Source organism: Muscardinus avellanarius, assembly GCF_963383645.1.
Source record: "Muscardinus avellanarius genome assembly, chromosome: 21".
NCBI classification, from domain to species: Eukaryota; Metazoa; Chordata; class Mammalia; order Rodentia; family Gliridae; genus Muscardinus; species Muscardinus avellanarius.
This window is the reverse complement of record NC_137807.1, coordinates 14,015,366-14,029,424: the sequence shown is the minus strand read 5'-3', so window position 1 is coordinate 14,029,424 and position 14,059 is coordinate 14,015,366.

Below are 14,059 nucleotides of genomic sequence, written 5' to 3'. Positions count from 1 at the left end.
GGGCAGGAGATAGAGGCCAAGGAAAGGTAGAATCATGCTTCTCCTGGGATGGGAGAAGAGGTACGAGCACGGAGAAGTGGAGTTTAAGGGGACTGTTGAGAGGGTGTACAAGTAAAGGGAGAGGAGCGGGGTGAGGGATATTTGGGAGGGTCTGCGTTGTCGCTCTCAGCAGGCTTAAGTCGGGAGATGTGAATCCAGGACGTTAGGGTTCCGGAGGGTTCACGCAGCTTAGCAGTAGTGGGAGTGCATGACACCACTTGGAGAGTGCCGTCCACTTTGGAGCAAGAGAAACCTTTCTTGAGTCCCGAGGGGAAGAAAAATGGACCCAAGATCCAGGTGTTAACAGAAACTGGGAGGCAAGCCTGTCTGGGTCAGGCAGCAGTGTGTCCTGAGATTTCCAGAGTTAGTGCCTTATAAAGGTAAGAAGTGGGGAGACGAGGTCTTAGGCAAGGGCCTTTAACTGGGGCAATTCCAGGTGTTACTGGCGCACACTTGTAATCCCAGCGCTTGGGAGCTTGAGACAGGAGGATCACATGGGTTTGAAGCCAGCCTCAGCTACAGTGAGGCCCTCAGCGACTTAGTGAGACCATGTTTCCAAATAAAGTATAAAAAAAATAGGTCTGGGAGTATACCCCAGAGGTAGAAAAGCCCGTTTTCCATTCCCAGTAACCCCCCCCCCCCCACACACACACACAGGAAAAAAAAAAAAAAGAATTAAAAACTAGGGTTGGGGATATAGCTCGGAGGTACAATGTCCCTGGGTTCCATCCCCAGTACCTCATTAAAAAAAAAAAATTGAAATGTGGCTTTGAGTATAGCTTAGAGGTAGAATACCCCGGGGGGAGAAAAAAAAAAAAAAAGCAGAGGAAAGGCTATAGTAGGGCTTGATCAGCGTGCCGATGGGGACCACGTCCTGTCTAGACATGAAATGAAGATGGGCAGGGGAAGCAGCAGCCACAACAGACAATTTTGTTGCCTAGTTAACCACGAGGCTCTCTGATTTGCATACAGTTACAAGGGGCCAGAGCAGAGCATTCCTTGTCTGATTCGTCTTTGGGAGTGTCCAAGACAGCTGTGCCTACAGGTGGCCAAGCAGGAACGGTGGGTTCAAGTGCTCTGGACTTCTGGTCCGGTCCTGCACCAGGCCGGCCCTTCTCGGCACCTCGTGTGAGAGAGCAGTCTTTGTCCACTGTAGAATCCGGCACCTGGTAAAGCGAGTGATTTGCTCAGTCTACTTGAATGGTGGTCCAGACGTCCCCTCAGCGTGTCATTTCTTTTTCTTTTTTTCTTTTTGTGATACTGGGGATGGAACCCAGGGGCATTCTACCTCTGAGTTACACCCCCAGCCCTATTTTTATTCTTTATTTTGAAACAGGGTCTCACTGAGTTGCAAAGGGCCTCACTAAATAGCTGAGGCTGTCTGCAAACCTGAATCCTCCTGTCTCAGCCTCCTAATTGCTGGATTACAAGTGTGCACCATGCCCGGCTTGAGAATGTCATTTCTTTTTCTTTCTTTTTTTGGTGGTACTGGGGTTCCTGGAAACCCTTCTACTTCCGGGCTACGCTCCCAGACCTATTTTTATACTTTTAAAAATTTGGAAACAGGGTCTCTTAAGCCAGAGCGGCTGGCTTCGAACCTGCGCGATCCTCCTGTGTCTGCCTCCCAAGCATGGGGATTACAAGCGTGCGCCACCACGCCCGGCGAGAATGTCATTTCTGTTAGAAGACATTCTCCTTGGTCCAGAAGCCAACTTCCAAAGAGACCTTGGAATGCACGTGTGTACATTGCAACTTCCCGTGTGATGTTTCTGGGCATTACAGCCCGATGCCGTTTGCCATCTGTTCTGGTTCTGCTGGGTCTAGTTCCCAGAGTGTGTCCTGTAATAAAATCCAAACCAAGGATGGAAAGACCCACTCCACCCCAGCCTCCGTCTGTCTTCTGGTCCAGCCAAACCAAGCTGGTGGGAATCCTGGAACCTTTGCTGTCGCGTGAGCCCCAGGGCTCCTTTGCTCAGTTTACCCACAAGGCCTGGGGGCTGCTCGGCTTGCCCCATGAGCACTGGGCTTGGTGGGCTTCTTGCAGGCTGACTACAGGGTGGGATTTTGGTTTTCTTTCCATTCTGTCTTCCCCTGGACCTTCATGTACCTACATGTGAGCCCTGCCAGCTCGGCGGACAGTCCAGAGACCCCTGGATGTGTTTTGTTTCGGGAAAGTCTGTGGTTTCCCAGCAGGATCCTGCAGCCCCCATCTGCTTCCTCCCTGTCCAGGAAGAGGCAGATTTCCCCGAGCAGAGAGTCAGCAAGGTCCGGCTCCAGCTTCCTTGTGGCCGGGGTGTTCCTCCTTTGTCGGGTCAGCACCAGCATCATCCATGGCGCCCCCAGGGTGGGGACTGAGACTAGGAGCTCCTGTGTGTAGGAGGGGCTCTTTTTCAGGAGGGGCCAGCTGCTGTGGTGACAGCAGCTGTCAGGGGGACCCAGCGTTTCCTGGAGCCCGGAACTCAGCACATGGCTTCCAAATCTGTGAGACCCAGAAGCTGCAGGCTGGACAGTGTAGATGCTTTTAGTGAAGTGAAAGTGTCCTTGAGGGTCAACTAGGGGTCAGCTGGCCCTTCCTCTCCTCTCCCCTCTTCTTCTCGAGCTCCTGACCACCTGAGGTGGCTGTTTCAAGTCAGGTTCCTACAGGTGACACCCAAGGGTGCGCCGGGGTTCTGTGCATTGCAGCAGTACACCTGGGTGGGGCCGACAGCCACGGAGTCATCTGGAACCCACTTCAGTTGGTTTTCTCAAGGTAAAAGCGCCTGTCGTACCGGAGATCTTAGCCAGGGGCAGGTGGTGGGCGTCTCACAGCAGACGGAGCGCACTTCAGGCTTGAGAAAGGGGCCGAGGACAGCTCCCCGCTCAGGCTTGTGTTTCCCAGGCGCGCTGATATCCTCTGCCGTCCTCTTGGCCTCGGATGCGGGGCAGAGGGGAAGAGCATCTACAGAGGAAAACATCGGAACTGCTTGCTTTTTTGCTCAGTAGATCAAGTACCCGGATGAGGCCCATGACTCTCCACGGAGAACAGCTAGGTGGGCTCTGGGCTGGGGGTCTGGGCCGGAGTTCTCGTCTCTCCCTCAGTTGGTGGCTTTGGCGTGTAGAGTGGAGCGCTGTCCATCTGCTGACGATTCTCAGGCCACCGCGTTGAGGTTGCAGGTTGCTGCATCAAGATGGGAGCCACAGCTGGGCGTGGTGGCTCACGCTTATAATCCCAGCATTTGGGAGGTTGAGACAGGAGGATTGCGGTTCTCGGACAGCCTCAGCTACTTAGGCCCTTTGCAACTCAGTGAGACCCTGTTTCAAAATAAAGAATAAAAAATAGGGCTGGGGGCACAGCTCGAAGATAGAATGCCTCTGGGTTCCATCCCCAGGGGGAAAAAATATGGGAGCAACAGCTGTGTGTGGTGGCACATGTTTGTAATCCCAGTACTTGGGAGGCTGAGACAGGAGGATGTCAGGTTCAAGGACAGTCTTAGCTACTTAGTAAGGCTTTCTGCAACTTAGTGAGACCCTGTTTCAAAATAAAGAATAAATAATAGGGCTGGGAGCCAGGTGTGTTCCCAGAAAAAATCTGGCCTGGTGGCACATGTTTGTAATCTCAGTACTTGAGAGGCTGAGACTGGAGGATCACAGGTTTGAAGCCAGCCTCTGCTACTTAGTGAGGCCCTCCACAACTTAGTGATACCCTGTTTCAAAATAAAAAATAAAAAAGCAGGGCTGGCGGTGTAGCTCAGAGATAGAACGCCCTGGGCTCCATCCTTAGCAACACACACACACACACACACACACACACACACACACACACACACACAGGATGGGGCTGTAACTCAGAGGGAGAATGCTCCTGGATTCAATCCCCAGAACTGAAAAAATAAATAAGTAAATAAATAAGGCGAGTGCAGCAGCCACACTGATGGAGCATGGGAGGAAACACGTGCGCAGGGGGACTTGGTGCAGCTTGGTACATCCTTTTTTTGGGGTTTTGGGGCTTCAACCCAGGAACATTCTACCTCTGAGCTATACCCCCCCAGCTCTAATTTTTCTTTTTTATATTCCCTTTTTGTGTGTGTGTGGTACTGGGGTTGGAATCCAGGGGCTTTTCTACCTCCAGGTTACATTCCCAGACCTATTTTATACTTTATTTGGAAACAGGGTCTCACTAAGTTGCTGAGAGCCTCACTAAGTAGCTGAGGCTGGCTTTCTTCTAGTGTTTTGTTATGTTTGTGGTGCTAGAGATTAAACCTAGGGGTGTTCTGCCTCTGAGCTACACCCCCAGTACCCCCCTTTTTTTGCGGTACTGGGGATTGAACCCAGGGGCATTTTTCTACCTCCGAGCTACACCCCAACCATATTTTTACCATATTTTAAACTTTTATTTATTTATTTATTTATTTATTTATTTATTTTTTGTGGTACTGGGGATGGAACCCAGGGGCATTCTACCTCCATACGATACACCCAGCCCTATTTTTTATTCTTTAGTTTGAAACAGGGTCTCACTGAAATGCAAAGGGCCTCTCTTTAAGTAGCTGAGGCTGGCTTCCAACCTACACAATCCTCCTGTCTCAGCCTCCTAAATGCTGGGATTACAACCCTGCGCCACCACAGCCAGCTCCCAGCCCTATTTTTTATTCTTTATTTTGAAATAGGGGCTCACTAAGTTGCAGAGGGCATCACTAAGTAGCTGAGGCTGGCCTCAAACCTGCAATCCTCCCGGCTCAGCCTCCCAAGTACTGGGGTTACAGGCGTGCACCACATGCCTGTCTGTGATTCTGGGTTTAAAGCCACAGGGCTCTTGGGGAGCTGTGACTTTCCACAGGCAGTGGGATGGGGGAGAGCGCTGAGGTCCTGCAGCTTCTCTGTCTTGCCTCTGCCCTTGCTAGGCAGCGAGTCGGAGGCTTCTGGGCTCAGCTGATGTTCCCTGAGGAGGGCTTGGAAGGAATTCCAGGCACAAAAGAGTGAGGTCAGTGGTTTGCTCAGCGAGGAGGCTGGAGTTGGTGACGACCTGTCACAGCTCCCAGGATCCCTGGCCACAGTGGCTGGCTCCAGTCCCTTCCCCTCCTGTCCTCAGGGAGGTGGAAGCCAGTGACGGGGACTTCTTTACTGGGCGTCTCCTCTTAGAGAAGGAGGCCGGCATTTATCCCCAGCCACCGCGATGGCTTTCACACTCTCATCGTGTGTTGAGAGGTGTCTGAGTAGCTAAAGCCTGGGGTGATCTAGTCCGTTCTTGGCAGGCCTGTGTCCGCCAAGCCATCCGCCTCTCTGTAGGGATGCACGTTCTCTCCACTCTACCACACTGCCAGGAGGGTGGGATACTAGAAGGGCACCAGCGAGCTATGCACCGTCACAGCCCCCAGTAACAGCAGAGCAGCCAAATCTGTGGTGTGGACAGGAGCGGGGTGAGGGTGGGGTTAATAATAGTTCTTGTGGTGGTGTGTAAAACAGTCAGCCAAAGTTCTCAAGTGCGTGTGCAAAGAGTCTCTTTGGAGCCTCTCTGTCTTACAGTCTCACTTCTCTTTTGCACCTGGCTGTATAAGATAGACTTGCCTGTATTTATTTATGTATTTATTTGCAGTCCTGGGGACTGAACTCAGGGCCATTCTACCTTCAAGCTGCACCCCTAGCCCTTTTTATTATTTGCTTTGAAACAGGGTCTCACTAAGTTGCTGAGTCTTGCTAAGTTGCTGAGGCTGGTCTCGAACCTTTGATCCTCCTAATTTAGCCTCTCAAGTATTGGGATTATAGGTGTGCCACCACACCTGGCATCTGTTTAATGTGTGTGTGTGTGTGTGTGTGTGTGTGTGTGTGTGTGTGTGTATTAGTGGGGATTGAACCCAGGGATATTCCACCTCCAAGCTACATTCCTAGTCCTATTTTATTTTGAAACAGGATCTATTTTGTTGAAAACCTTGCTAAATTGCTGATGCTGGCCTAAAAACTGTGATCTTCCTGTCTCAGCCTCCCAAGAACTGGGATTATAGGTGTGTGCCACCACGCCCAGCTCCAGCCTGTTTTTTAAGTTTTTCAGTCTACAGCCAGTTGAATCCGCAGATACAAAACCCAAAGACACAGAAGGCTAACTGTATTCACCCAGCAGGGGCCCTCTCTGCCTCCAGGACTAGCACAGAAACCCCGCAGCTGACAATCTGGTCTCCAGATTGTTATTTGGGTGGCTAAGGCAGGAGGATCACAAGTTCAAGGCCAGCCTGGGCACCATAGCAAATGTCATCTTGAACTAAGTAAAATGCCAAGCGCGGTGGCACACACTTACACTTCCAGTACTTAGGAAACTGAGACAGGAGGATCACAGGTTTGAGGCCAGCCTCAGCAACTTGTGAGGCCCTCTGCAACTTACTGAGACCCTGTTTCAAAGTAAAGGATAAAAAATAGGGCTGGGTAGGTCGGGCGTGGTGGCGCACGTTTGTAATCCCCGCGCTTGGGAGGCTAAGACAGGAGGATCACACAGGTTCAAAGCCAGCCTCAGCTACTTCCTTAGTGAGGCTTTCAGCAACTTAGTGAGACCCTGTTTCCAAATAAAAAGTATAAAAATAGGTCTGGGAGTGTAGCCCGGAGGTAGAAGGGTTTCCAGGAACCCCAGTACCACCAAAAAAAAAAAAAAAATGTCTCTGGGTTCAGTCCCCAATATCCCCTCCCCCGCAAAAAAAAAGTACAAAGTACACAGGGGCTGAGTGTAGGGATTTCGTATAGAGATTGAGCATCCGTGGAGTTGATGTCCCAGGACTGTGTTGTGGCTGCCCCTTCTTTAGCACACAATCCATCCAGCCTTCTCTGAGAGGCCCATGGGGCGTCTGTACTGTGGGGATTTGGGAGCAGGAAGGAAGTTCCTGCCCACAGAGCACCTGCGGCCTAGCAGGAGAGGTGGGAGTCAAGTGTGGGGTGCACACAAACAGGTGGGGCTCCAGGTGTTCACATTTATGATGTCTGCAGGAAGGGGTAGAGCTGGGAGAATCCAGCCTGGGGTTACTGCAAGTGAGTTTCAGAAGGACCCACATGTGGATTCAGCTGCTCGTCCGCGTGGTGGGCTGCAGATGATGAAAAGGCAGGCAGGAGCCGGGCGTGATGGTGCACCAGTAATCCCAGCACTGGGGAGGCCAGACTCTCCTCAACCTAGTGAAATCCTGTTTCAAAGCAGAAAATAACGAGGGTGGAGCCTGGCGTGGTGGCACGCTTGTAATCCCAGCATTTGGGAGGCTGAGACTGGAGGATCGTGGTTCACGGACAGCCTCGGCTACTTAGTGAGGCCCTTTGCGACTCAGTGAGACCCTGTTTCAAAATAAAGAATAAAAAACAGGGCACGGGCTGTAGCTCGGAGGTCGAATGCCCCTCGGTTCCATCCCCAGACTGCAAAAAAAAAAAAAAGAAAGAAAGAAAGAATAAAAACCGGGCGGGGTGGGGGCACCTCCGAGATGGAATTCCCCTGCACCACCACCAGCACCACAAACAAGAGAAAAAAGAGGATGGAGGTGTAGTTCAGAGGTGGAGTGCCCTGGGTTCAATCCCCAGTACTACAAAAATAAGTAAGTAAGTAAGTAAGTAAGTAAGTAAGTAAGTAAATAAATAAAATAATACTTTAGGAAGGAGGGTCTGGGAAGCTGGGAAAGCTGGATCCCTGATAGGAGTGACCTGGCTGTGTGGAGAGGGAAGCCTTGGTTTGTTCTCTGGTCTCTCGGGCTATGTTCATTTGTCAGAACTTGACCAGCAGAGAGGGTAGCTTGTGCCACGAAATCCATAAACATCACAGAAACACTGCTGCTCATCCCAGGAACAGGCAAACTTTTGAACTTTTTGTTCGGGCTGCGGGGCGGGTGGATGACTCAGCGCCTAGCCCCGGTTGGTGATTAGGAGAGGCCCAGGGCCGCCCTGCTTGTAGCAGGCACACTTGCCTGGGAGAGTCCAGCTTGCAGGAAGGGCTGGGTGGCCCTGGAACCCTGAGGATGTTTCCAGCACGAGTCTCCTGGGCGCAAGGCGTCTGTCTCTTGTATGGATGTATTTTTACCATTGAAGGAACTATGAGGTGGGCCTGCAGTGGGGCTTGACCTTAAAAGGTCCAGAGTCTCTGGGAGACCAGAGGTGGGTGAAATCTGACCAAGGAAATGTGTCTTGAACGTTGTGGGACCTGTGGGGGAGGGAGGCACCCACTGACCTTGGCTATGAGACTCCTCCGCCCTGCCAGCCTGGGCCTGTGGCTGGGCTGGTGCCTGGCGTGTGCCTGTCCTCAGAGTGAACCTGGGCCACGGCCACCTCTCTCACCTGCTGCGATGCAGCCTCTCAGAGCCAAATGGGGGAGCCATCGGGCCTGGTGGCACAGGCCTGTAATCCCAGTACTTGGGAGGCTGAAATAGGACAATCACAGGCGTGAGCCCAGCCTCGGCAATTTAGTAAGACCCTGTTTCAATACTTAAAAAAATAAAAATAAAAGGCTGGGAGCGTAGCTTGGAGTTAGAATGCCCCTGAATTCAATCCCTAGCCAAAAAAAAAAAAAAAAAAAAAGCCAGGCATGGTGGCGCATACTTGTAATCTCAGTACTTGGGAGGCTGAGACAGGAGGATCATAGGTTCCCAGCCAGACTCAGCAACTTAGCGAGACTGTGTTTTCAAATAAAAACTAGGACTGAGAGTATAGCTCAGAGATAGAATGCCCCTTGGGCTCAGTCCTCAGTAACACACACACACACACACACACACACACACACACACACACTGTGGGCCCGTGTAGCTGCCTGCAGAGGCCCCCCTGCACAGTTGGGCTTCTGCCTGGGGCTTGCTTGGGCTGCCCTTGAAGTTGCCTTTCAGGCTTTGTTCCCTGGGCTCTCCTGTTACCTGTGCCCTGTGACCTCGGGCACCAGCCTGGCACCCGTAAAGAAAGTGAGCTGAGCACACTGAGTCCTTCAGCCTCCCCAGGGGAAGCCAGCCCGAGCACAAGCGAGGCCAGGAAGGGACCGCCTTCCCCAGGGCGGCAGATGGGAAGCCCTCCAGTCCTCTCCCCTGGTTTCCGGCTGTCACCCCCAGCCTGCCCGCCCGCACTTCCTTCAGGGTGGTGATAGTAAAATGGCAGTTCCTGTGAGTGAGGCATGAGTCAGCGAGGGAGAGGTGGCTGAGCCTTTATAACCTCCAGGCATGGCTATTAAATATTTAAATGACACTACGGTATGGATAGTTTCTCTTCCATTCCTTTGGGGAGAGCGGTTCCTGACTGGGATTTAGATAATAGCAGTGTCTTGGATTTAGACAAACTCCCCAAGAGCTCAAAGGTGATACAGAAATCTCACTCGTAATATTATCCCCTTTGCCACCAAGAGTGGGAACAAATCAGATCCTGCCATTTTGCTGAAGGAAGACATCCAGAGAGGTTTCCAGTATGTTGATGGACGCACAGCGGGCCGGGCCAGGGCCAGGGCCATGGCCGCGTCCTGGCTCCTGTTTGGTGTTGGTGCTACCTGTGTTCTCTGCTCACGGCGCCTTCCTGGTTCTCCTGCTCTGCACAACCCCTCCCCCGCCTGCTTTCTAGCTGCTGGGGTTATAAGGCCCGTCCCTCTGGAGCTTAGTACTTGGAGAGGAGACATTTGACAGGAACCCAGGTTGGCAGGGAAGGCCTCTGGGAGACCAAGCTCCTAGTCAGTGTCCAGGCCCGAGGTCCCTGGGCTGGGTGGGGCCAGAGTGGATCTGGCCTAATTGTGGATTGGCCCTTACCGGCCACAGATCTGCCTTTCTTCCAAGGAGGACGAGGACGGTTATCAGGATAAATATACCCAGCTCCCCATTCCTGGGGAGTTACTCACCGGGTAAAAGCACCCTGCACCCTGCAGCGGATTAGATTACCTCTGCTCTAACTGCTCTTGTGCTGTGGCTGGGGGAGGAGATGTGGGGACTTGGGGCCAAGGGGGTGGGGGGAACCTGCCTTCTGCTCTGCTATCCTCTTTCCTAATCTGGAAGTCTCACCAGAGGGGCTGCGATGAGACCATCCTGGGTTGGTCCCGCTGTTTACATAGCTCCTTCCTTGGGCAGGGCCTATAGCGGGCTCTCTGCTTATTTCCCAGCCTCCTGTAGCCCGAGGGGGCCCAGCAGCTTCTGTGACGCTCGAAGCCCCGCCCCCGTGGCCCCCAGATGGTCAGCAGGGAGCCTGAGTCCCCCTTTGCCCAGAGTTCTGAGCCCCAGGGGACAGACAGGTGTGAGGCTGGGCTTCCTCAGACCCCCTGGGGTGCGACTTGCAGGGCTGGTACGCTCTGCCTGGGCTTCTGGGTCTCACAGCAGGTGGCCTGTGGGCAGTGGCCCAGGGCTGTTGAGGGGCCCTGAGCAGTGGCAGCCTCTTGCTGCCTGTGCCAGGGGCTTCAGGGGGATGTTCTCTGCTTCTCCTGCCTGCCAGCTCCTAAGGAAGTGATGCCAGGCCCTGCCTGTGGCCCCCAAAGCTCAGAGGGAAAGAAGGCAACGCAGAGCTGCCTGCTGGGGCCGCTCTTGAGCCAGGCCAAGCCGTGGTGGGCGGGCCTTGCTGGTGGCCAGAGAGTGGGCCCTCTTCTAGAACTGCCTGGGGCCGTGGCTGGAGGAGTCTGGGGTGGGTGGAGTGCCAGGGCCCAGGCAGGGGAAGGGGAGAAAGCTGCCTCAGGCCCCACATGTACTTACCCAGGTCTGGCAGGAGGCGCCCAGGACTGGGTTGCAGCGCCCCTGGGGTGGAATGGGGCGGGAAGTGCTTTCTCTTCCTTGGGCTGATCATTTCTCTGAGAGAGCGAGCTCTCCTTTCTGCTTAACACCTCCCGCTTAGTGCTCTTTTCAGGCCCTGTGCTAAACAGGCACTTTATGTTGCTTTGTTTTTTCATACTGAGTATTGTACCTAAAGGCATTCTACTTGTTAGCTACGCCCCCAGCTTTTTTTAGTGTGTGTGTGTGTGTGTGTGTGTGTGTTAGTTTTTCAGGCAGGAACCCAGGGGCCTCCCACCTCCAGGGTCTCACTAAGCTGCAGGGAGCCTCACTAAATTTCTCAGGCTGACTTGAAACCTGTGATCCTCTTGTCTCAACTCCCAAGTACCGGGATTATACGTGTGCACAACCACACCCAACTTCTAGGGTTTTTTTTTTGGGGGGGGGGGTACTGGGGTTCCTGGAAGCCCTTCTACCTCCGGATTACACTCCCAGACCTATTTTTACGTTTTTATTTGGAAACAGGGTCTCCTAAATCAGCGCGCGTGGCTGGCTTTGAACCTACGCGATCCTCCTGTCTCTGCCTCCCAGGCGCGGGGATTACAAGCGTGCGCCACCACGCCCGGCCTGAGTTTTTATTTTGAAACAGGATTTCCCTGAGTTACCATGTGCTAGCCACAATCATGCAGTCCTCCTGTCTCAGCCTCACACCTGGCCTGGTCTGATTTAATCTTAGTCCTGTGAATAAAGTGGCGGCATTCCCATGGGGCAGGCAAGAAAACCAAGACACAAGAGCCATGGAATAGCCTAGCCAAGCAATTTAGCTGCTGAGCGTGACGCGTGACTCAACCCCTCTGTGAGATGTACTGTTGCGTGTCCTCGGAGCCTAGCAGGAGAGAGCGGAGCAGCTCAGGGTCTTCACACATACGTGGGCCATCCTGGGTGGACCTTATCTCCTTTCTCTTGGCACTCTTCCAGCTCTGGTCCTCTGGTCTTGACAGCTGCGTTGCACAGGCTAGGAAGGAGGAAACTCAGCTCGTGAAAGAGCCCCTATTTGTTTCTTTGCTCTGTTTGGGGTGAGGTAGGAAGGTTTTATGGATCTCTTCTCTGGTGCTGGGAATGGCGCCCAGGGCCTCCTGCGTGCTAAGCATGAGCTCTACCGCCGAGCTCCCTCAGCCCCGTGTAGCACTAGGAGTCAGTGGGTCAGCCTCGCTCTTAGGTAGTGGTCTGGGGTCTGCTCTGTGAGGGGGTATGAGGGGACCTCCGTCCCCACCTGTGCCTGCAGGCTTCTATGGGAACTCAGACACGCAGCAGCAGCTTCTGTCTAGGAATGCTGGCCGACTGGCCCCTCAAGTTCCCTCCTTAGGCGTCTTAGGCAGCAGGGCCAGGGATGGCTGCATCTTGTATTTCTTTCTTTCTTTCTTTCTTTCTTTCTTTCTTTCTTTCTTTCTTTCTTTTTTTTGCGGGTCTGGGAATGGAATCCCAGAGGCATTTGACCTCTGAGCTATACCCCCTGCCCAATTTTTTCTTTTTTGGTGGTACTGGGGTTTCTGGAAACCCTTCTACCTCCGGGCTACACTCCCAGACCTATTTTTACATTTTTTTAAAATTTGGAAACAGGGTCTCCTAACTTCGAACCTGCACGATCCTCCTGTCTCTGCCTCCCAAACGCGGGGATTACAAGCGTGTGCCACCACGCCCGGCTCCCAGACCTATTTTTATATTTTCATTTGGAAACAGGGTCTCTTAAGCCAGCGAGGCTGGCTTTGAACCTGCACGATCCTCCTGTCTTCGCCTCCCAAGCGCGGGGATTACAAGCTTGTGCCACCACGCCTGGCTCTCTTCTTTTTAATACTGGTGATTGAAACCAAAGGCATTCTACCTCTGAGCTACACCCCCATCCCTATTTTATTTTTATTTGGAAACAGGGTCTCACTAGGTTGATAAGAGTCTCACTACTTTGCTAAAGCTGCACTTGAACCTGTGACCCTTCTCCCTCAGCCTCCCAAGTACTGGGATTACAGGCGCACACCACTACGCCCTGCCAATCTTAACCAGTGCTGCAGAACTGTAGGCTTCCGCATGGATGCAAAGATTATAGGTAGTCGCTGGGCTCAGGGAAGGGCCCTTCCTCTTGGCCTGGCCCTATGCACTGTCCCATCCAGCAGCCTGCTCTGGGGCAGCCTCCTGGCCCAAAGCCAGCACTGCTTTGAGTTACTGCTAGGACCAGACACAGCCACAGGGTGGACTTGAGGTCCCCGTGGGCACTGCTTTTGCAGAGAGAGCTGTGAAAGTGTGGGAGTGTGTCCCTCTGGGTCTGTAGAGCTCTGTGAACTGCATGCTGCCTTCGGATTGCACCTCCAAATAATAATGTTCCAGGCACCCTGGACACCTTGCTTTCTTCTTAGTAGCCTTCTCTGTGCCCTCCAGTTCAGCCAACTTCTTTTGGGATTGAAATTTTCTTGTACCTGTGGCTGGGGGCTTCCTTGGCTTCTCCAACTCAGCTTGAAAAATTCTGTGATTGCAATGGGATTATCTTTGGTTACACACAATGGCAGGGAGTGGATGGGCCAATGGCGCCCTCTGGTGGTCAGTAGCAGATAGTTTGCACCCTTTCCTTGCCAGGGCACAAATCTGTTGCCTGGGCCCTGGCTTTACACCTAGCCTCCCCCCAACCCCCAAACACACAACACACTTGCCTGGTCTCACCCAATGATCTTGACTTTCCATCTTCTTTGAATGCAAGTGCCAGGGCCTGTTTCTACTGCCCCAGAGAGGCAAAAAGACTGCAGAATCCAGAGTGGCTTCCTCCAAAAAGAGGGTGAAAGCCAGGCATGGTGGTGCACACTTGTAATCCTGGTACTTGGGAGGCTGAGACAGGAGAATCACAGGTTTGAAGCCAGCCTTGACAGCTTAGCAAGGCCCCCTGTGATTTCGTGAGACCTTGTTTCAAAATAAGAAATAAAATCGGGTTGGGGTGTAACTTGGAGGTAGAATGCCTCTAGGTTCTATCCCCAGTACCAAAATAAGCAAATTAATAAATAGGATGAAAACCCCAAAGAGAGCTTCCTCCCGCAAGTGACCTGAGGCAGGGTGGTCTCAGGCTGGACCCAGTGGAGTAGTGCTGAGGAGTTATAAGGCCTCTGGTAGCCTAAACGGGGACCCCCCCCCCAACTGCTTCCAGGCAGGGTATCTTGGAACCTGTCTTTCCGCCATGTGGAAAGGGAGGGTGTGTTCCAGGTTTTGCAGGGTTCCATTGGTCTTTGAATGGGGAGCAGCTTGATACCTTTCTTGGGGTACAAGTAGAAGGAATTTCTGAGCCTGCCTCTTGGCTACTTAGAGCTGAGCAAAAGTAGTTGGGTGTGGTGGTA